Below are 24,115 nucleotides of genomic sequence, written 5' to 3'. Positions count from 1 at the left end.
TCCACTTAAGACCCCACAAGACTGTAAGTTGGGAGCAATTTTGAGACTGCGTGGCTTTGTGTCTCTATATATGTGCACGTATATATGTGCATATATGTGCATATATATATCTATATACGGATATTTCAAATCTCCGTTTTGTACCTTCGCTTTTCAAGAGCATATCTGGATTGCTCCTTAGTTCTGAATTTATTTTTTTCCTTTTTTTTTTTTTTTTTTTTGTTTCATGTAATATAACTTTGGTGGTCTCAGTACAGTGACATCTGGACATGTTGCAAAATGGTCATAAATTAGCCTACAGTCTTTCACATGCTGGTGTAATTAACTTAAGCTTTTTTTCTATTTTATTTTTGAAGAGATTCCTCTGTTCTGTTGTTTGCGATTGGATAATCAGTGTTTCATTACTGGCTGAAGTGTTGCTTTAAAAGTTGATGGCACCAACAACTCAATCCAGCTGGAACCCTCCATGACGGGGGGTGGGGAATTTGTCTTTCACATCCCCCCATCTGGATTCTTCAAGATGCAGCGAGAAGTTTGCACTTCTGCAGCTGCAGTTCTTTCATGACAGGTTCTGTGAATTTTACACATGGCTGCCTGCTTGGAAAATATTTTCCAGATTTACATGTTTACAGCACTGACATGTGAAGCTGAAGAGCCTTCTTTCTTGATTATGGCACAAGTACTCACAGATTGCACACTAACTTTATAAAATCTGGAAATGGATCATTTACAGCTTTCAAACAAATCCAAGCGCCCTTTGATCTCGACTCCAAGTTTCCTTAAGAGCAACAAATAAAAATAACTTTTTTTGGTGTTTTTCCCTAAATATGGTCACTATTAATGTAACTGTTATATCCCTCTGGAAACTCAAGCAACACATTTAATCCATTTTTTGTTTCAAAGTGAATGTCCTTGTGAAGGGAAAGATTAATTTAGCAAATGTAGGCACGACTGTGAACATGTTTCACCAGTATGGCTGGTGGAGAACATCTGTAGAGGCTGTACAAACACAGCAAAGGATTCCCTGGTCCTTCCTTTATACCCTCCTACTTGTGTGGTTTGGTTTTCACCAATGTTATCACAAAGCTGGAATAGCTTTTCCGAAGGAAAAAAAAAACCCGACAGCAAATCCGTAGTTACTCTGAATTTATTCCATAACCTTCAGTTACATTTTTCTGATTCTTACACAACCACCAAACGCTTTTGGTGGTAATAAACAATTTTAAACCATGCATTAAAAATATATGCTGTTGGAAATGTGAAAAATCTGCAACAATTATAGAACACTTGAATTTTAAACTATTACATTCAGACAGTCATCATCTGTGATGATCTTCAAGTCACCATACTGCCTCTAATCACTATATTCCTTGGCCCATTGTTTCTTCGAAGTTGGGTTATGTTTTAAGATACCTTTCTGAATGCTACAAGAGTTTAAAAGGAAAAAAATGCAGCTTGCTGACAAAAGAAGTACACATCACCTATTAACACTGGTGGAATAATGATTTTTATTTTTGTTAGACGTCGCTGGTTTTGCAAGGACGTGCTTTTGGCTCCTGAAAGCTGGCCTGACTGGAATCCGCCCTGCAGTATCCTCAGCATTTTCCTAACATCAGCCACACTGCTGCCTGAAATATTTTACCTTTATAACAGATAAACTCTGGCACAAAGAACATCAAAAAGCCATTTCTAAAGATAGACTTGAGGAGGACAATCTGGGCATCTCAAAACCAAAACTAGCTTTGGAGAGACGCAAAGTCACGCAGGTTAGTAGAGTGGGTATCAAATAGCTCATCTGCTTGGAGGGAGTGAGGAGTCCAGGGCAGCTGGGTGGTTTCATGGCCTGTGTGCAGAGAGCTGAGATCAGACGAGGTGTGAGCTGAGCCGCGCGTGGTCTGAGGCAGCTTTTTGTTCAGTCATGTTTATTAAGATGGATATGGGCTTCAAAAGGCTTTGTCATGAAGGCAGGAGGAGGAGCAGGTGCTGATCTTTTCTCTCTGGCAGCCAGTGATAGGACATAAGGGAATGGCAGGAAGATGTCAGAGGAGGGCTAGGCTGGATATGAGGCAAAGCTTCTTCACACAGAGGGTGGTGGAGCACTGGCACAGCTCCCAGGGAAGCAGTCACAGTGCCAAGCCTGACGAGGCATTTGGGCGATGCCATCAGACACATGGGGTGTATGTTGGGGTTGTCCTGTGTGGGGACAGAAGCTGAACTCAATGGACCTTGTGGGTCCCTTCCCACTTGGGACATTCTACTACTGTTTCATTATGATTAAGAGTGAAAGATTTGAATAGAACAAGAACTGGGTCTGTCTTCCCTTCTTCTGCCCTCTTAATGGTTAAAAGAGTGGCCTCCCATGCTTTCTGGTAGAAGCTGAGCAACTATGAGAAAACAGCGAACATGATAGCTTTGGGACTCATTCTTGCATATAACTTTGGGTGATGAATGGCTGGGATAACCTAGAGGAGCAAGATGAGCTAATGAAAGAGTGACATAAAATGCAAGTCGACTGTTCTTTAAGAAGTGGCATCACCCCTGTAAACACGAGAAATGAGAACGATCACTTTGTGTTTGCGTGTACAGTGCCCTCACGATGGGCTGCAAAGCTGTCTAAAAAATGAACAAATCAAGAGGCTCGGAAGGAAAATATGTTTCTGCTTCTCTTCAAGAAAGAACTCTGCTTTTTAGCAGAGCTCTGATGCTCATAAAGCACTTAACTATGGTCTCTAAATGCAAAAAGCCACGCTGTATATGTGCACTGTGCTAGACTGCACACAAGCAAAGCAATGTTTCTCTGACTTGCTTCTAGCTTGAATTCCCACACAGTACAGTTCCACCTCTACGTAGCTTTCTGGTACACGGATAATTGTATTTGAGAAATGAGCTTTTCTGTCTTCTGTATATCGGAAGTAAACAGTCCTAACTGTAAAGCTTTAATCCCAAATCCAACAGTATACAGTTCATAAAGATTTGTGTTGCTTTATTAAGGTAAAATAAAGATATCTGTACTACAGCTGCAAATGATGGTTATTTGAAACAGCTGCCATACAATTTCCAAATCCTTTCCCCTGCTGCTTTAATATAGAATTTCTTTACCGTTTCTTTTCTGCAAAATAACTTTTTTTACTCTGGTGGTAAAAATTCTGTAGTATTATATTCTTGTCCTGTCAATGCCTGAAAAAATAGCTGCTAATAAAGCCTGTAGTCTGCAGGCTTGTTCGTTGCTAATTGATTTTTTTTTTGGAGGAAAGTGAATGGACTTTAAGCTAATAGGAATTAATATGTTAAAGTTGCTTTTAGAGATTATAACTGCTTGTTTGCTCATAATTAGGATTAAACCTAAATATAGTGAGTAGTGATTATGTGAATGGCAGTGCTGCGTGCGGAGAGAGAGAAGAGAGTATTTTATTTTTCTCTCTGTGTTCCGTACCCCAACAGTTTCAGAGAGGGAAACTTTGCTTCTCAAACGCTCAGGGTTGTCCCTGGGTTGAGATGGTGTGCGGGGTGTTTGCAACGCTCTCCGTGGAGTTTTGATCCTCCTGTCAGTCTGAGGCGTGAGAACACAAAGGGAAGTTATTTTCTAAAATCTGAGATATAAAATATATGCCGTGCTTCTGCTCCACTTCACATCCCTGCATTGTTCTTGGCTACTGCAGCTGGGGTCAACTGGGAGGGAACGGGGAAAAGCTGTGCCTTAGTAAGGAATAGTTTACACCAAACATTAATTTAGCATCACAGTGGCATCTATTGGCCTCTTTTGCCTTCTCCTCCTCCTTCCCAAGCTGGAGGAACCAGACCTCCAGCATGGCAGCGATCACGGAGGAAAAGCAGCACCAGCTGCAGGATTTGGCGTTCCTGGGCAGCCACTGGGGCTGCCACCTTCTTAGGATATGTATATTTTTTTTCCTTCTACATGATGAAACAGCAAGTAGTGTTTGGTCTGTTGAGTGGTTGGAATAGCAGGTCTGTTAAATGCTTTTCGAAGTTTTCATGACTTAACCGAAAACATTTCATTAGATCAATTCTATTTAATTATTACATTGTGATGCATTTAATCAGGCAGAATTGAAAATCCATTTATTTAAAATTTTTAATTAAAAAGAACTCATAGAATCACAGAATGCTTTGGGTTAGAAGGGACCTCAAAGCCCACCAAGATCCACTCCTGCCATGGGCAGGGACACCTCCCGCTGGATAAGGGTGATCAAAACTCCATCCAACCTGGCCTTGAACCCCTCCAGGGATGGGGCAGCCACCACTGCTCTGGGCAGCCTGGGCCAGGGTCTCCCCACCCTCACAGCAAAACATTTCTCCCTACAATCTCATCTCAATCTCCCTTCTTTCAGCTCAAAATCGTACCCCCTCATCCTGTCCCTGCACTCCCTGATCCAGAGCCCCTCCCCAGCTTTCCTGCAGCCCCTTTCAGCACTGGAAGCTGCTCTAAGGTCTCCCTGGAGCCTTCTCTTCTCCAGGCTGAAGAACCTCAACTCTCTTAACCACTCCTCATAGCAGAGGTGCTCCAGCCCTTGGGTCATCTTTGTGGCCTCCTCTGGACTCACCCTAATAGATCCACATCCTTTCTGTGGTGTGACAGCTAAAAGAACAGAAACTGCTGATTTCATTCTGTTTTTTTTTTCCTTGGCATTATTTCTTCTTTTCTTTTTTTTTACAGACCTGAGATACAGAAAAGATCTCTGTATCCCAGTTTACCTCTCAGTAAAATGACTGTTACAATATTCACTGTCCAGGGAAGAACTTTATAGCAGATTTTAAAGGCCCAGAGATAAACAGATAGAAGGCAGTTGATAAATTAAATTGTCATCCAGATGTCTTCCCTTTCTGCTACTTTATCAAGCTATAATTTTTTTATGCGCTATTTAATGCAACTAGTTTCTGTGAATGATGAAACAATAAAACCAAATTTTTTTTGGTTTCTTTGCTACACGTCTTGCTTCAGAATGGTGAAGAATGTATGCTGTGTAATCTGATAATAATTAAATATTTGAGTTTGCGAAATATCAGCAGTGTTTTGAATTCCAAGGTACTTGCTAGTGAGAAATTAACTCAGAAGATGCTTTAAAATTCCTTCTGCATAGCATGGGACGCGGAATGTTATCAGTTTAGCCCTGATGTGAGCCTAAGTGCTCTGGCTTTGTCGTGACAAACATATTCTTCTCATATTCTCTCTACCAGAACAAATCCAGAGGAGCCCGTGAAGTGATCCGATGGCTGGAGCACCTCCCATAGGAGGACAGGCTGAGAGAGTTGGGGTTGTTCAGCCTGGAGAAGAGAAGGCTGTGAGGAGACCTTAGAGCAGCTTCCAGTGCTGAAGGGGGCTATAGGAAAGCTGGGGAGGGGCTCTGGATCAGGGAGTACAGGGATAAGACTTTCTTTGCGACATGTCTTGCTTTAGAATGGTGAAGAATGTATGCTGTGTAATCTGATAATAATTAAATATTTGAGTTTGCGAAATATCGGCAGTGTTTGGAATTAATTTCCCTTAAAACCAGGGAATGGTTTTAAGCTGATGGAGGGGAGATTTAGAAGAGATCTTAGGGAGAAATATTTTCCTGTGAGGGTGGTGGTTCCCTGGCCCAGGCTGCCCAGAGCAGTGGTGGCTGCCCCATCCCTGGAGGGGTTCCAGGCCAGGTTGGATGGGGCTTGGAGCCCCTGATCCAATGGGAGGTGTCCCTGCCCATGGCAGAGGAGGGTGGAACTGGATGATCTCACAGGTCTCTTTCAACCCAAACTGTGTGATGAGCCTTCATGAGTCTTTCAATGGTAACTCTTGACTTCCTACTCACTCTTTGTGTGGAACTGACTGTGCTGAACGTGGTGGTCTTACCCTAGTCCTGAATGCTGTAGAAAAGGGAGTGTGCTATTTAGAAGGTGATATTCTCACTAGATCACATTATGCTTCCATGCTGTTGTCGCTGCCATAAGCTTCTGGAAAGGGTTCTTGCATGTCATGTAGCAGTTGTTTTCCTGTTTTACCTCTCTTCTATGAACTGTAGCCCCTCCACATTGCCTACTTTCTGGTCCTCCTTTTTCATCTCTTCCTAGCTGTCTGGATCCTGGTGTCCCAAATTAAACTTTCACCCAATTGTTTATTCGAGGCAGTGAATACACACAAGTGGCTTTACTCATGGTTCTCTTGGAAATCCACTTTGTTCTCATATTTTACCAAATATTATAAAAAAAATTGTCATAAATGTCATTATAAGGTACAACAGAGAGAATAGATTCTCCCTCACCTTGAATTAGCCCCCCGCAAATGAATGAGGTTTCCCACGTTGTATGACTGTGAGAGATTACTTCTGAGTACATCTCGGGAGAAGATTTCTACTGGTTAGATTCCACTGGGGATTCACTCTTCGTGTGCTTTTAGCGCGTGGGGGAAGTACTTGAAGAGAAACGGGAAACAGAGCACAGCAATATCAATAAGCAATTATTTCACAGAATGCAGTCAGAAGTCAAAGCTTCCAAGTGTGGAATCTTGTGAAGCGTGGTATCTATTTAATACCTTTTTGACCAAGTTAAAAAAAGCAGCTGTTAGGAATTTTCCCCTGCCTTTTTAGTCTTCCCCAGACAGGAATATCTCTACCATAGTGCGCCCCAGCTGGGAAATGCTCTATGGATTTCCACAGATAATACTAAGCAAAGAATTAAGTGATAGCTTCAACTTCTGCTGACTGTTGTTCATGCAATAGAAGATGACCTCACTTGACTCTCAGATTTGATATCGTATTTGCATGTTGGCAAGCAGAAAAGTAAACAACATTTAACTGGTAAACTTAGAGCTTAATTAATGGTATTAAAGTAATTGAGAGACTATGAATGTAAAATGCCAAGATGCTGTTTTTATTGCACCCTATACAAAGCAGAACTGTAGTAAAAGTAAGTTATTCTGCAGCGTAGAGGAGTAACCATTATTAGTACATTAATATTTGTGTTTATGGGAGCTTTTAATGGTTTATGTTGCAATTAAACATAGAAAAAAAATAAATCCCAGAGACTGCCAAGAATCACAAAGGACAACAAATATGTTAGGGTATAAAGTATAATGCAGCGTATTTCCAGAATATCCTGAAGACCAGGCAAAAGCCATATTGGGATGGATGTGACACTTTGCCAGTGTCGCCTGTAGTATGCACATAGTTTTCGGGGGAAAAAAAGCACCCAGGAAGGCAGACTGAGCCACAACTCTATCTGTGTGAGCTTTTATTGGCTTAGAGCCTGCAGGAGGTCTTAGCGAAAGATGCCAGGCACGTGGTCCTCTGGCAGTGATCTAGAGCTGTGCTCGAAGTCCTTGCTGTGTCAGAGGCACTGCCTTATCACGGATGAGTCCACTCAGACCAGTGTGTAATATTGACATCACTTGGAGAAGCTGAGCTGGAATTTCTGGGGGAGATCGGGATTGGTTTAGTTCACGGAGGTATAATTTCAGGTATGCAGCACTAATGTATATGATAAAAAGCCAGGGAAAAGAGAGAATGAAATCTCTTATGTTTATTTCTGTAGGCATGAGGGCATACAGGGCTGTAAGTTTCATGGAAGTGAATGGTTGATGCACTGTAATTAAGCAACTTCCAGCACTTTCCAAAGTAATATTTTTGAGTCACAATGCAACAACAGTGCTATTAATTAAGCAGACATATAGAAAACTATGGGCAGATTATTCTGAAGGGTAATTGAGTCAGGTAATGATGAAATGAGAAATCTGAGTGCAAAAGTGAAAGAGAGGGATAGAAAGGAGCGAAATGATACATCTGGATTAAAGACTTGTGTAACAGCAAGTCACGTAGTTGAACTGATACTCATTGAGCAAATGAATTTGTGTGCAACTATTATGTGTTTCTGGTTATAAGTTAGCAAATGAACTCCTAAAAAAACCCTAAAATAACTTTGAATGATTGATTCATTGATTTGTTGGACAAAATTTTTTTGTCGGTAGTCTCATAAGGGTACAGAAAATAGATTAGGGCTTACAGTATGGACTACAGTTTACAGTATCATCTGTAGAATGTGGGTTTTAATCACTATTAATCTCCTTACGCTCTTGCCAGAAGACCTTTATGGGAATGCTGTAGAAGAACTCTACACAAGTTGAAGATATCTTTCTAGAAAAAAATGGTACGCTTTCTATAAGCAGTTTTTCAAGTTAGCCTGTAGGCATTTGTGAAGAATGGATCCCAAGGAAATATTCCTTAGGATCAGTAATCCAATAAGTGTTTATATGTGTCTGTATGCACATATGCAAAATGTCATTGTTTCCCAGAAGGCACTGAAAACATTGTGACTATGGATATAATATTGCTCCACTACAAATGATGGTAAATCCAACAGGGAGCTTTTCTAGGTTTTTGCAGTCTTGGTTTTTATATATGTGTATTTGCAGTGGTTTATGATATAGAGACATCTTGTAGAAAAAGTAGCTCAGCTTTTTCTTTATAATTAGTGATGTTACTAGGAAATCTTCCTGAAATTAAACTGCACGTCGCCTTCTCTCATACTCTCTTAGTTGTGTACAGCAATGTTTGACCCTGGCTAATGCTTCTCTCTTGTGCCCGAGAGAGAGAAAAGATATGTGCTAGTTTTCTACCCTATAACTAAATTAATAGACTCAGGGACCAATTCATTAATATTTTATACCTGATTTGTTTGGGTCATAGCTCTGTTATAACTTGTTATAAATATCTTATATTCCTTAATATTGCATACTCTATTAACATAACAGACATTGACAACAATAGCCCATCTGGAGCTAGAGGGAAAAAGCCATAATCGTTTACCTTGCCAGCTGAAAAATGACATAAAACACTTATATGTTACAAAAGTGATTTGACCCCTCTCACATGTAATCAAGGAAATTATAAATAATTAAATGGCCTGGGGAGGATCAATAGAAACTGTCCACATTCTTCCCCTAATGATCCGATCCTTTTATTTACTCATTCAGAAATTCAATGAATTGTAGAATAGGATAAGGCCTCTGCATTTTGGGTTTTTTCGTAGGAGATATTGAACAGTCCTTGCTGCTCTATGATAAGATTAAGGTAACACTGAGCCTCTTGCTTCTCAACAGAATTCTTTTCATGCATCATTCTCTAAAATTATGGACTCTGACTCAGGACCAGTGAAAATACTGAACTGGGGCAGTGTTCTGCTGCATTCTCTCCATTTCATTTGAAAAGTGAGGGCAGGAATGGGACCCAAAAACCTAAACATCATGTAATTCCTCCGTGATTAATTACCATACATCTTGCTCTTTTTAATGTATTTCTTCATTTGCTCCACGACTTTTCTTCACTTGTCCCAAGCTTATCTCTTCTCCCTGGTATCAAGTGATAGGATGCGTGGGAGTGGTTCAAAGCTGCTCCAGGGGAGGTTTAGAATGGACTTGTGGAAGCATTTCTTTACTGAGAAGGTGGTCAAACACTGGAACAGACTTCCTAGACAGATGGTCAATGCCACAAGCCTTTCAGTGTTTAAGAGGCATTTGGACAATGCCCTTAATAACATGCTTTAACTTTTGGTCAGCCCTGGATGGTGAGGCAGTTGTACTAGATGAACATTGCAGGGCCCTTCCAAACAAAATATTCTAGTCGATTCTAACATCTTTTTTTAAAGAGAGCAGAAGCGGTCACTCTGGCAATAAAAAGGCAATGTTTGCATAAAGGAAAAAAGGAAGTCCTTGTGGAAAAAAGGATCAGAGATGAACTGACATTATTAGAAAAGCTATCAAACACTGGTCTTGAAGGCAACTCTCTACGGACTCTGATGGACATATCAATGGATGAACCAGAAGGGAGTGTTTGTAGGGAAGGTTTATAATTTACAGGAAAGTAAAGAGAGAAGTCCTCTGCTTGTGGTAGAGTAGCTCCTCATGGGAGAGTCTGAATTGCTTGGTTTTAAATCTGTGTGCTAAATGACATTAGAGCATGACACTGGTTATCTCTTTCTCTCTACTTGGGGAGTTCCCTTGTACGTGCTTGGAGCATAAGTCTTTCTCTACCTGTCTAACGGGTCCAGATATCCTTGCCTCATGCTTGAGCAACCTATGAATATTGTTTTATACCCAGAGTAGTATTTACATAAAAGCCAAAGTAAAAAACCAAACAAACACTAGAATCTCATGGTGATCGACCGTAGTTCTCTGAAATCTCATAGTATGTAAATTATTGTTCATGCCATAGCTTGTGGTTAACTGCTGGAATGAGTGGAATTGACATGCCGCTAATTTTCTCTCTCTTGTCCTCTTAATCTAATTTAGATCTCAGATTCCTAGTGGCAAAACCAGAAGTAGGATGTATATGTTTGTTGTTGAATAAGAGGGGCTCTGTGTGTTCATAAAAAGGAGGGCTGCTTTTGATCCTTGCATTTGTATGCTAAATGATGCATATTGTAGCCCTCACATTTTGAACTTTGATCAGCAAGCCAAACATTGGAGACCGCTTCTTCTCTCCTTAAAAAAGATGTTAAAATAGACTAGAATATTTCATTTGGAAGAGACCTACAATGATCATCTGAACACAACTGGAGAACCCCAAACACTACTCTCTAGTCACCTGCTACTAAATATCTGATTTGATTCTTGTAATTCTTCCTAATGGCTGTGGAAGATATAGCTGATAGGATTTGGCCGGTCTCAGGCAGTCCCCTTAATAGAGGACTGTCAATAATTGTCAAAATATCAGAAATGCATTTAAAGATTTACAGCTTCATAGAATCATAGAACCAGAGAATCATAGGGTAGTTTGGGTTGGAAGGGACCTTAAAGATCATCCAGTCGCACCCCCCCGTCATGGGCAGGGACACCTCCCACTGGCTCAGGCTGCCCGAGGCCCCATCCAACCTGGCCTTGAACACCTCCAGGGATGGGGCAGCCACAGCTTCCCTGGGCAACCTGGGCCAGGGCCTCCCCACTCTCATAGTGAAGAAATTCTTCCTTCTATCTAGTCTAAATCTGCCCCTCTCCAGTTTGTACCCGTTCCCCCTCGTCCTATCACTCCAAGCCTTTATGAATGGCCCCTCCACAGCTTTCCTGTAGCCCCTTCAGGTACTGGAAGGTCGCTATAAGATCTCCTCAAAGCCTTCTCTTCTCCAGGCTGAACAAGCCCAACTCTCTCAGGGTGTCCTCATAGGGAAGGTGCTCCAGCCCTCCGATCATCTTTGTAGCCTCCTCTGGACCTGTTCCAACAGCTCCATCTCCTTCTTATGTTGAGGATTCCAGAACTGGGCACAATACTCCAGATGAGGTCTCACAAGAGAGGAACAGAAGGGCAGAATCCCCTCCCTCGCCCTGCTGGCCACGCTGCTTTGGATGCAGCCCAGGACACGGTTGGCCTTCTGGGCTGCGAGAATGAAGGAGGTTGAAAAGAAAGGCAACTGCCCATTTTTTTTCCTTTGAGAAAATTGAGAACAATGTGGGGGAAGGGGTGAGCTGTCTGTATTAACTAGAATAGGTGTCAGTTCAGAGTGCAGGAGTCCGTATTGTCCTTGGCTGTCCAAAATGACAGTCTCTCACTAGGTACTTACGACTCTTTAAGGAATGACGAAGTTGCATGTTCCTACTTTCATTAGCTCTTTTTATGTCAGCCCTGTGCAAATGCTCACCTTGGCTCATCAAGTGGCTGAACTGTGCTGAAGAGAGATCTGTGCATTAAAGCAAGTTCAGACAAAGCATTATTAGGACTAACATTGGAGAAATGCATGAACTTTCTCAATGTGCAGATTTGTGCATCACAAGTTTCTGGGTTTTGAGTAGACGAACTCAATAAAATCATATATGGGCATTGTTTTAACTTCAGGGAAAACTGGAGGAAAGAGCCCTGTTTGATTTATTTGTGTATAGTTGGCATAGTGTGTAGCGCATAAAGGCACGGACTTCGTTTGGAGGTGACAAACGAAATTGCTTTAATGTGAAAAGGTAAAAGCTTCTATAGTCCCTCTGTACCCAGCTAACATCTACCCCAGTGAATTTCCACCGAGCAATGACTAATGCTGCAGCTGTGGTCCTTATCTTCGTGTTTTGGTTTTCTACCTGGAGTTGTGCATTCTTTTAATGATTCCAAGGTCTTCAAGCAAGCTTCAGGGCTCGGCCGCTGGGTCTGTGCTTGCTGGTAATACCATGGGTATGCTAAAGCATCGGCTGCTTGCATTAGCATACACGCGGCAGTGGAACAGTGCCTTCTGTTCTCCACTCCTTTAAATCAGATTTACATTTTCTTTCCTCTAAAACACAGAAATTAATCAGTCAGGGAAAGCAGGGAGTAACCTTTGTTTTTACTAATACATTGTAATATTAAACACATGAAATGGAAAACCTGTTAAATGGGAGGCACAGATCTTTCATACCACTACGATGCAATAAAAGGATTGCAAATATCTCTATGCAATACCATAATTTCAGAGGTTTCCAATGTATTTTTTAAAACGCATCTCAGTCCTTTGTGAAATGGATTTAGAAACAAGTGAAATATTTCTCTAGAATAATGTTTCTTGATTGTAATTACAAGATGTTGTCACTTTGGTTATTAATCAAAGTGACAATCTTTTGTCTTTAGGCCAAGGGCAAGAGTTCCTTGCTGTTGATCAAGTCAGAAAGTACTCTAAAGTTTTTAGCGGCATGTCATTAATATTTATGCTCCACAGGTAATAGAGTAAATATTAGGGCTATGAATTATTGAAAGTGAAAGAAAAGTGATGAAATACTGTTTGTTAGTTTGGTTGTTATCTAGTTTTGCATGTTTGTGAGAAATGAGGGACCCCTGGAAGAGACCATTGCTTTAAGTACTGTTTATCACTTCTGCATTAATGGAATTTTCATTGTCGAATGATATGAATCTTTAAAATAATTCTAAATGCAATTCTTCTGATGAATTGTAGAACAAGAAAGCATGACAATAATTTAATACAGCTGCTGAAGAGAGGATGCGGGAGTGTCCTCTGCAAATGACTACCCTCCCAGGTACCCTCTACCACGAGTGACATAGGACAAGTGCTTCAACCCCACTTTTTCCCCTCTGTTCCAAGGGAATAATGGCATGTTTGCAACAGGGTCTCTGGATCACCATCCCTGAACTGCTGTTCATGGAGACAGTCAGTAAATCTAAGTCTTTGATAGGCTTTATGTAACTTTCTCACTTACCTTTTGGGGGAGGATTGTAAGAATATTATGTACCTGCAAACTGGGTAAGTGCAGGTGGTGTTCATGTCTGCTAGAGGGTAACGCAAGGAAATGAGGGAGGGTTTTCTTTTTTTTTTTGGAGGGGAGGGGGGAATTCTACGGTTTGCAGCAGTTCACAGCTGGTACTGTATTTAGCGGAGTGAACAAAGAAAGCCAGTGAAGTCAATGCACGAGTAGAAAGTGAATGAGGCGGAGTCCTGCACCAGCTATTGGACTTTTGACCTGTATATGCACCAACAAAGTAAAAGATGTTATTAATTAAGTGATGAAGGATTGCAGAGAAGCCTGGCCCTAATGCTAGAGAGAGGATCTTACAGTCCTTGGTCACTCAAGGACAGGCAATTAATCCAGCTGATGGTACTGTAGTCTGAGTTGGCCGACAGTGAATTAATTTCCCAGATCACATTCTTGTTTGGAAAATACATTCTCTGCCTTGACTATAATTTCTTTTTTCACTTCTCTGGGCAACCTGTTTGAGTGCCTCCTCACCCTCACAGGAAAACATTTCTTCCTAAGATGTCATCTCATTCTCCCTTCTTGCAGATTAAAACTGCTCCCCCTCATCCTTTCCCTGTACTCCCTGATCAAGAGCCCCTCTCCAGCATTCCTTTCAGTCCTGGAAGCTGCTCTAAGGTCTCCCCAGAGCCTTCTTGTCTCCAGGCTGAACAACCCCAACTCTCAGTGTGTCCTCACATGGGAGATGCTGCAGATCTTCTCTGTGGCCTCCTCTGAGCTTGCTCCAACAGGTCCGTCCTTCCTGTGCTGAAGACTCCAGAACTGGATGCAGGGCTCCAGTTCCTTCTTCCCTTTAGCCCTGCAGGTCCGTGGGGTGGCGTTAGGACTGATGGCTGAGGGGTACCAGCTGATAACTGTCTCTTCCTCAGAGAAGTCTAACACATTTCTGACAATCCTATGCCCTGCTGGTGTCACAGAGCCAGCTTGCAGACCTGAGCTCCTACGGGAGCAGGAGAGGGTTTCTCCCTTGAGGTTGTGTTGTTGCTGCCTGCACCAGCCTTCTGCCCTAGGCAGCATTCATGCTTCTGCTACAACTGTCTCTATGCGCTGGTTACCATTTTCCAACTCTCTTGTAAGAGAGATCGTATAGCACTTCATTATGAATACAAAGAAATGGGTTAATATAATCCACTTTAACATCCACTAGCACTACTGCTAGATCAGCCAGGGAAATTACTTATTGGTAAGGAGAGGCGCTTCTGTACTGATCCATGTAAAAAGTGTCCTAACTGTATCCAAAATTACTACTAAAGCCATAGCGCTTGCCAACAGTTAGCAGGGTGTGGTGTCAGAGTGATCTGAGCTGCTTTCGGTGTTGTGTATCTGTCTTTTTCACGTTTCTTTATTCACTTTCATTGATACTTCTCAGTTAAACGTGATCGTACAGGACTGAGCACTATACAGGGGACTGAGCCAAACCTAATGAATCTGTCTTCTCTGCTAAAGCTTACAAGAGGCAGAGTTAAGAAAAGACCCCCTATGCTGCTGTGCTGACTTCCAGTGGAGTTCATAGAAAACCTGACCTGAAGAACCAAACCTTGCATCAGGTGGATGAGATGAACCAAACCCTGCATCAGGTGGATGAGATGAACCAATCCCTGCATCAGGTGGATGAGATGAACCAAACCCTGCATCAGGTGGATGAGATGAACCAATCCCTGCATCAGGTGGATGAGATGAACCAAACCCTGCATCAGGTGGATGAGATGAACCAAACCCTGCATCAGGTGGATAAGATGATTGTGCTTCGGAGGCTGGTCACTGAGTAGCGAATCAGCTCTCAGGTCATAACTAAGGACCCACAGCAATTAAAACCCACATCAAATCAGGGTTCAGGGAATTGCTTATCTCTGAGAGAGGTAGCCAAGAACTCCGAGCACCGAGGCAGAAGCCAGCAGGCAGTGCTGGAGCCAGTCAAGCAGGCCAGCGGGACGTGCTGTAACACAAAGAGGATAGAGGGCAGGATTAAGAAAATGTAAGAGTCAAGGCTGAGCAAGCAGGAAGCAGGATCGAGGACCAGAGCCAGGAATCAAGGTGAGAAGCATAATATTGAGGCAGACAGCAAATTCCCAAAAGGTTGCTTGTACGGACAGCTCTTTGATGTCTCCTGCCATTAAGCAGATGCACTGAATATGGTCTTTGTTTTCAGTTACCTCTGTCACTATTGACCAGCGACCAGAGGAGCCTCCCTCCAGCTGGGCAGCGAGTTCATTACACGCTTTTATTTTTGACATTGGCTCTAGCGTGGCAGGATCTGCAGTCCTCCTTGTCCCAGTGGTTTTGTACTGTCGACTGAGTTTGCAGTTCTTTCTCAGACGGGCAGTGAAATTGTTTACCAGAAATTTACATTCTGGCCATCGGGGCCGCCTGGACTGGGGAGAACACAAGGCGTATTCCTCCCTGGCCTATTAGGCTGGTGTCTGTCTCACCTTTGCTCCTTTGCATCGCGTCTTTCTGATTACTTGAGGATGGAGAGGCTGTGATTTTGCTGACTATGCTCCTTTGGTTTAGCTGTGAAGCAGTTACTTATAATTGGTGCCAAGGAGTAGCAATCAACTGGAAAAAAAAAAGCACTGGGAAAAGTTGATTTTCTTTCTCTCTCTCTTTTTTTTTTTTTTAATGTTTTTTTTCTCCCTGCAAAGTATTTCTGTGAGCTGAGGCTTGAAATGAAAATGTGGGTGGAGGGAAAGAAGACACAGCAGAGTCTGCTTTTCTGTGGTTTACAGTGAAAAATCTGCTTCTGGAATGATGAAGGGAAAGGAAAACATGATGTTTAGCACATATGGTTCTTGTGCCCAGTTCTCAATGTTACTTTTGATGATGTCTCAGGGGGCATGGGATGTGCAAAGGAGCAGAATTTCTCATTTCAGAAGGTTGGGAGCAGTTGCTCAGGTTAAAGGCAGACCTTGCCCTGACAATGACCAAAAATGAAGAGAGTTCAGTGTTTTGGACATATGTTTGGGGGAAAAAGTAGTTTCCAAATGTTAACAAAGATGAGAATTTAATGTCTCTCCATAATGATGTATTCCTCTGTTGGTGGATCTCGGGGTCATTTTCACAATACAGTGTGGCTGGAGTTTTTTTTGATCATGAGTTGTTTCCTAGGATGGTGTTGAGCTTTTAAACAGATGTTGAATGCATCTTTAAATATACCCTTAAATATCCTTAAAAATGAGGCAAGTAAATTTTCATGTCGTCTGCTTCCAAGTATTCAGTAGGCAAAACGGAATGCTTTTGATCTTTTTCTAGGCCATGGTCAATAAAGGTCATTATTTGGATTTTACCAACAAATTTCCTTTTTTTGGTGTTTGTTTTCCTGTAAAGAAAGCCTTCCACTGACACATGAATACTGGAAGTACCTGACACTGCAGCTTTGCAGGACAGCAATGCTTGCTTCAATTTACCATGGGTCATCTCTTGGTTATGGTCATTTTTAATTATTACTTTTCAAGCTTTTAGCTTAATAACATCTTATTATCCAATTTCATTTCTCTTGCTACTTGAGGTTTTTAAAGTCACCCTGCTCTTACTAAATTTTGATCCCTCTTATTTCTTTCGTGTCTTGCATCTTTTGCTCTGATTGCCCTCATCAAATTCAATTGTTTATTTTGTAATCACTAGAATCAATACTAGCATTTCCAGGTCCTCGATCCTGTTTTGTCTAAAAGGCTCAATTATTAGGGAAAAAATTTAGTTCAGCTTACACTCAAATAGAGCAAGTATCTTGCAATTTGAGATAAAACTACTTAAATAAAATTTACCGTGATGAGAATGCTATGCCAAGGTCACGCCCTGACTTTCACATCTTATCTGCTCTGGTTAGTGTTTCTGTGGAAGTTCTTCCCTTCCCAAGAAGCTCTTTCCATTTTTATGTTATTTTTATGTATATAAGGAGTTCCTTCTGCTACTGCTGTTGTTTTATACGTCTGTTCATGCAAGTGCTATGAAAACCAGACTTACATAAGACCACTGAAGCTCCGGTTCCCCAAATAAATGGTGTATCCAATTTTTTTTTTCATCAGTATGTGTGAATTTGGAACTGAGTTGCAATTGTTTTTTGGCTGTTGAGTTGCTCCATGTGTAATCAGGAGAGTGGGGCGCATATGATCTTGGTGGTCATAGAGGATGGACTTGATGATCATAGAATGATCTGAGTTGGAAGGGGACCTACAAGGCCCATCAAGTCCAACGCCTGCTTCTGCACATGGCACCCCAACATTCACACCGTGTGTTTGAGGGTGTTGCCTAAATGCTTCTGGAATGTTGTCAGGTTTGGTGCCATTGACGACTATGATCTCAAAGGTCTTTGGTTGTAAAAGAATTCTACAATTCTATGATATATTATACTGAAAGAGTTTTAGGTAGTTATTAACAAAAGAGTTACTGGCAACAAGCTCTTCACCACTGGATTTGTTGTAGGCTTGAAACCTGAATGCAATAGTGGGAAAGGATGGTGGCACAGTCATCTAAGGAATAATTTACATTTCAAATACAAATCCCTATTCTGGGGTTTTTAGGAGAGCCAGATAAAGATTAAACGCCGATTCACTTCCTTCTCTCTTGTTACACAAATAGGTAGTGAAACTTTGTGTGGAAACTGGTAGAGGTTTGTAACAACATAATTGCTTTGTTGGAGGGAGTGAACCTGAGACCTCTCCCTCCGCAGCACAGACCTCTGCTGCTGAGTGAAGGACTGATCTGCTCGCGGCGAGCAGTGATGGGCAGCTGTTCTCTTTGGGTCAGCCACAGCGGGAGGCAGGAACACAATGTGTTAGTGTTTAAAAGAGTTTCTTTTACGATTTTTTACTTTTTGGAAATCAGAATTATGTAAGTCAGCTACAGAGAGGCTCTCTGCTTGGCTGCAGCCGGCGTCATGCTGGTCACACTGAGCCAATTAGGCTTCCAGAAGTTGAACCATGAAACTTATACCGGTGGCTTTGTGCAACAGTCACAGCGTTCAACCTGGAAAGGGAGGAGGGGAGTGAAATAATTAGCCTCCAGAAATGTGTACAATTCCAGATAGTGCTCAAAATTACATTTCTGATTTTAATGAAAGGTACTCTGGCTCAATAAAATTTAGAGCAAAGCCCTGCTGGTTCAAATTATTAGTGCACACCTTAGACCTGGTGAGTTTTATATAGTTTCATGTGGCTCTTTGAACATTTTGCACAGCTTTAGTTCAACTCTGTTGCCCTCCATGTAAGAACCTTTTATAGACTTATGTAGAGAAGAAATTAACTCCTAAGGAAGAGTATTAATGGATTGGGATTTCTCATAAGCTTCCTTGGAGGTTGGGATGTTTTCCAAAACAGCAGTATGCTTTTGAGTGGAAGAAAAATTATAGATCTGGGGTCCTCTTGGCTTAATTTAAGAACAGTGATATTTTAATAAAATGAAAAGCTACGAGGTCAGGACTGTAACTGCTGCGTGTCAGTTAGAGTGAAGTGTATCGAGGAAGGTAGTTCTAGCAGCCCAGGTAGCAGTTAGCTTGCCCCCAATTATATTGTTCTCTTTCCTTTGAGTTTCACTGGTGTTGCTGTTGTCTCAGTATTATTCTTTATCATTCTGCGTTCCCCTGAATAGAACTGCAGTAATCACGTGGAGCAGCTTGAGCTGGCAGGTACAGGCGCAGGTGGCTTTTTCACTTCTAGGTCATGGGATTCAACAGGTGGGAGGAGGCATCATGGCAGAGCTGCAGTTCGTTTAACCCTCTCGGTTTAAAGCTGGTTCAGGATGGCTTTGATGACGCATCAGAAGGGAGAGTTTCAAAGTGGTGCTGAAGAGGGATGAGTTTTTCATTTCTCTAATTAGAGAAGAACATGGAAGACTTATTACCCGCACGGTTAATGGCAATAAGTTAGATAAGCACAACATGAAGGAAAAGATCTTCCTTCGCTTCCATTAAAAAAAAAGAGTTCAGATTCTTTGCAGGCAATGGCAAAGAGTGGCATTAGATGTTCTATGTACTTTTTTTTATGCAGACAATCACATCCTGGATTTCAATGGAAAACACAGTTCTTATTACTTTCTGAGTATGAAATGAAGGGATATCTACCATTCAGCTATCGCACCTCTGACGAACCAAACACAGAAGTCACAAGGCATCTTCACTGCTTGTAGCATATTGTAGGCAAAGCTCTTTTGCTGTACTAGTTCCATTAAGGGTTTCCAGAAAATGGTTTATGTAATCATAGACTAGTTCAGATTGGAAGGGACCTTAAAGATCATCCAGTTCTAACCCCCCTGTGATGAGCAGGGACACCTCCCCCTGGATCAGGCTGCCCAAGCCCCACCCAACCTGGCCTTGAACACCTCCAGGGATGGGGCAGCCACCACTGCCCGTTTGGAAATGCTTTTATGCTACAGTATATAGTCTTGTCAGTCTGTTCTGTGTTGCTTAAATGCAAAAATGTGTGCAAAGTGAAGAGATACTGGTGGCCCTAAAGACAAGTCATGGGGTAATGCTGTGTGGTCAAAGTTCTGGATAGGTAGGAATGATTCAGAAAGTTGATCACGTAATATGAGATTTGGATTGCTGTCTCCAGAAAGCTCAACACTTTCTGCTTACTCTTTACAGTGCCTAGGCTAGCAATCTCTTTTAATGGCTCAAGAGTATATGTGAGAATATTCTAGAAAGGGCCAAGACCTCCATCAAAATAACTATGGTTTATATTAAGCTGCATTTCATAGCGGTTCATAACCACTCATCTCTTGGTAGCAGTAAATTAAAAAATGCACGTAGTGAACAAATACATCAACTCGACAAGATTCCCTTCACCCAGTACGTGGGAGTAGGGGATATGATATTTCCATCTTCTACGTGTCCCAGCTGGTGGGCCTTGAGCCACTGTAACTGCTAGTGGCGGTGACATTACCGACTGATTCCAGTCCCTGCTGTGCGCCTTCGTTGCGGTGTGTCCACCCTCTGCATCTGCCCGAACTGTGACACTTTGCTGATGGCTTGAAGAAACGAGCGCGCACAGCTGAGTGGCCTTAACTGCTGCTCAGCTCTGAGAAAATTGCCAGAACTGGCAGGTGAAAAGTTAGGTGTCTCCTTACTGCTGAAAATGACAAAAATACACTTCTCTGCCTGATTTTCCACATAGTGCTCCGTTAGTCACAAATCTCTTCATTATATGCTGCTCAACAGAGTCAGTGTATAAATACATTACAGAAGACAGAAGGATAATTTATGTTTCCAGTATTTTTCCTGTATGGATGCGACACGACTCCTGGCTGACAGTAGTCCTGGAACCTTATGAAATACACAATCACTTCTATGTCCATCTGACTGATGGCACTATTAAAATTGTAAGCTCATGTTGACTGAGAAATGTGACTTCTGCGAAGTTGTTATTCTTCAGATCTGGGTGTCACGGGGCACTGTGTAATGATGTCATTTCGTGAAAGAGACGTGTCTGAAAATAATTCTTGAGGTATTTCATTTTCACAGCAATGGTGGATAAGAAACAAAAATAACTTCTTATCTGGAGGTGGACAGAGGCTGTTATGTTCTCAAAGTAAATTAGGTGTTGATGAAAATTATACAATTATCTGTAGGTGGAAGTGGAGTGACAGGACTAAATTGAATGTAGTCAGCACATAGCTGCTGAAATGAAAAAAGCGCCATCAAATATTAACACTCTTCTCTCTATATATATCCATCTTGTGCAAGAGAGGTTTGTGTTTACCTTTATTTGTGTGTATATATATATTTTTCTTTTGAAAGAATGGCCTCTTATTTTCAGCATAGAAAGCTTAGTATGAAGTTCCAGTCTGTAGAGCTGATGAGTAGGTGAATGTGAGATGATTCATGAAATTATTCCTGTTTCTGGTATCGTTCTGCTAATGTCCTGTGTTTATATTTCATTCTGGCTGTCACACTTACCCTTCTTGATGAATGTCAGCAGTGACTGTCATTTTGTTCTATGAAAGAGGGCAGACAGATTAACTGAAAAGGGGGAAGAATGTTGCTAAATGAGACATGAGATACAAAATGTTTCTTCCTGTATTTTGGGTGCAGATTATAATCAATTTTCCTGAGCATATCTGAACTGTAAAACTGTTCTATCTCTTTTAATGTGTTTGCCTAATGTAGACCTTTCGTCTCTGAGTCCTCAAAAGGTGAATACTGTTTTTCAAAGGAAGATGCCTGGAGCATTGGACTTGCTTTACCAAATGTTTGGGGAGTAAAGGGATGGCAGTTCAACGCCAGTGGTTAACAGTATGTTACTGGGCTAATACATGATCCAGTAGCGCAGCTTATATTGCGTTTGAAAAAAGAAATTTTCTACACGCTCTTGCTTTTTAATGAATGGGAAATGCAGCCTCTTATATGAGCAGAGAACCATCCAGGTACTTCTTTAAGAGGTGCAGTAGCATTCAAGTGCTTCTTTTCTTAGTAACTTGGATGAAATGTAGCTGGCTTGATACATGAGGATTAGCATGACCTCTGAGTTATCCGCCCGTACTGGAAAACAGCAAGTGTAAAAGAAGACTAAAAAGGCAGGAGCAAAGTTTGGAGGTGAGTGGTTAGCAGCAGGTGTAGTCTCCTTAGTCATAGTGCTTCACCGTGAAGAAATTACAATAAAAAATGTCTTCTGCAAAACAGGTATATCAGTAGTTTGTATTTCATCTGGAAAAGTGAGATGGTTTGAGTGTTGTTTGAAATTGCTCTGTGAGCTTCAGGAACCTAGAAAATGACTTACGAGGTTCCTGTCTCATTACAGTTATCTTCATGGAAAGAACTTTTTTATGGGTGTGCATTAGGAACTGTCAAATGAAGTTGTATGCACATGGTCATATCTCAGTTTCTGGTTCCAGGAAAGAGTTAAATATTTAAAATACATCTTGCTCTTCTAAAGAGAACATGTGGCACTATCAGACCCATTGGGACGCCTCGGTTTAGAGATTCAGTCAGGTTCAGGAGAAGATTTCAATGTTTGCGTGCTTGTCCTTGCCTGAGCTGGATAGTCACCTTCCTTTCTCCTCTGCTCTTACCCAGAGTCTGCACCATTCCCAGGGGTTCCTGTCCCTGCACTCACAGCTGCCCTGTGTCAAGAGGCAAGCTCTGCAGTCCAGGAGCACATTGCATTGTTCCTTTTGAATACGGAATCATAAAATATTTTGTGTTGGAAGGAACCTTAGAGATCATCCAGTTCCAACCCCTCTGCCATGGGACACCTCCCACTGGATCAGGTTACTCAAAACCCCATCCACCCTGGTTGAGGATTTATAGCACGAGTTCTGGATGAGTATAATGAGTCTCAGCAGTTTTTAATTTATTTATACAATTAAAAATCATCCTGTCATTTGTACTGTCCTTATGTTCTAGTCTGGGTTCAGATTCTCTAACAGATTCAATGATATCAGGTGGAAACATTTCCCATTTCATTCGAAGCTTCTGTATCTGCTTCGATTTGCTTAAGGCAAAATATTTTCACAGTATGATTTGGAAGTAGAATTTAATAACCATAAATTTCTGGTGCATGTTGCAGTCATTCATAGAGTCTAGGAGCGTAGATGGCAATTGGCATCTCGACGTGCACCCACACGTAGCAGCATGCGCAGACACACACATATATGCATTTTAACACCCAGCATCCTTGCAATCTGCTGGAATATACACCCCATTATGCACACACAGGCTGTTCTGTCACATAGGAAGAGGGAGAGTTGCACTAATGTGTCAGTAAAGAAGCTGATGAGAAATCCTGCTTTGTGTTGAGAAAACATCTTGGAGAGGGTGAGAAAAATTCACTTCATAAGAAAATTTTGCAGTAAGGGAGGGATCAAGGTGTGAGAGAGAGAGGATGGGTATTGTGAAAGAAAGATAAGGAGGGGAAAAAGGTAAATTCCTAAGTGTGCTGTGTGGAACGTGAGTGAGTGATGGAGACATAATGACTGTTAGAAGCGAGAAGTGGAAAAGAGACAAGATGGTAGGAGAGAGCAGGAAGGAGAGCTTTAAGTACCGTGAAACAGTTGGGAGAAAGACATGCTGGTAGGAGAAACTGAGAGCATAAGGGAATTAAAAGTATGAAAGTGGTTGGGAGGGGTTTGCGATGGGGTGTCTGCGCAGAACATGGTGATGAAGGGGTGGAGTAGAGAATGAATACAAAATAACTGCAGAGGAAAAGCAGTAGCACACGTACTACTAAAATTAGGGCAGTTTGGGTTTATTGTTTTAGATTACTTGCATTTCACAGTCTAAAACAAGAACCTGATAATAGCGAGAAGAATAAGATGAATTAAAGAAATGGAAAATTTAATGAGAGAGGTGTTGTAGAACTGTCTGAAAGCCAGGGGACCACTGGCTCGCTCTTCTCCACAAAGATGATTAAATGCAGGAAACTCTAAAGGCTGCATCAGTGTCTTTGAGGATGAGCAGAGTTTTCTGTCTCCCTTTCTTTTTATTTTTAGAAAAGAAGTAGTAAGAAAAGAGCATGAATAATAATTTGTTTTTTGATTTAGATCTTTTGTGAAATGTCTTTCTCCTTTTCATGTTTGTTTGGAAAATTTCACTACAAAGTATTTACAAATAATAAACCAACCCTACTTATTTTCATAAGCGTCTGCACTAATAACGTTCTTACTTAGTAAAATGAATTAAACATGGCCTGCATAATAGCTAAATATTTGTCATGGTAATGTTTTTTTGTGAGAGATGAATTATTCCAAAGCACTCGAATCTTCCAAAATAAATCTCAGACTGTGTTATTAGAAGGTAAAAGAAAAAAAATAATGGAGAGGACTTATTTTTATTCAGAGAGGCACCATAAGGAAAGTAGAACATAAGGAAAGTTGCCTATCCTAACCACATATAGACTTTGCTTGAAATATTTGTATGTAATTGTGTGACCAAGAAAGCTCGCGTGATGTTCGGTGCTGATGGTTTCTGAACGTTTACCA

This window comes from Cuculus canorus, chromosome 8 (genome assembly GCF_017976375.1).
Source record: "Cuculus canorus isolate bCucCan1 chromosome 8, bCucCan1.pri, whole genome shotgun sequence".
In the NCBI taxonomy this organism is placed as follows: Eukaryota; Metazoa; Chordata; class Aves; order Cuculiformes; family Cuculidae; genus Cuculus; species Cuculus canorus.
The sequence above is the reverse complement of the archived record's forward strand: the minus strand, read 5'-3'. Positions refer to the sequence as shown.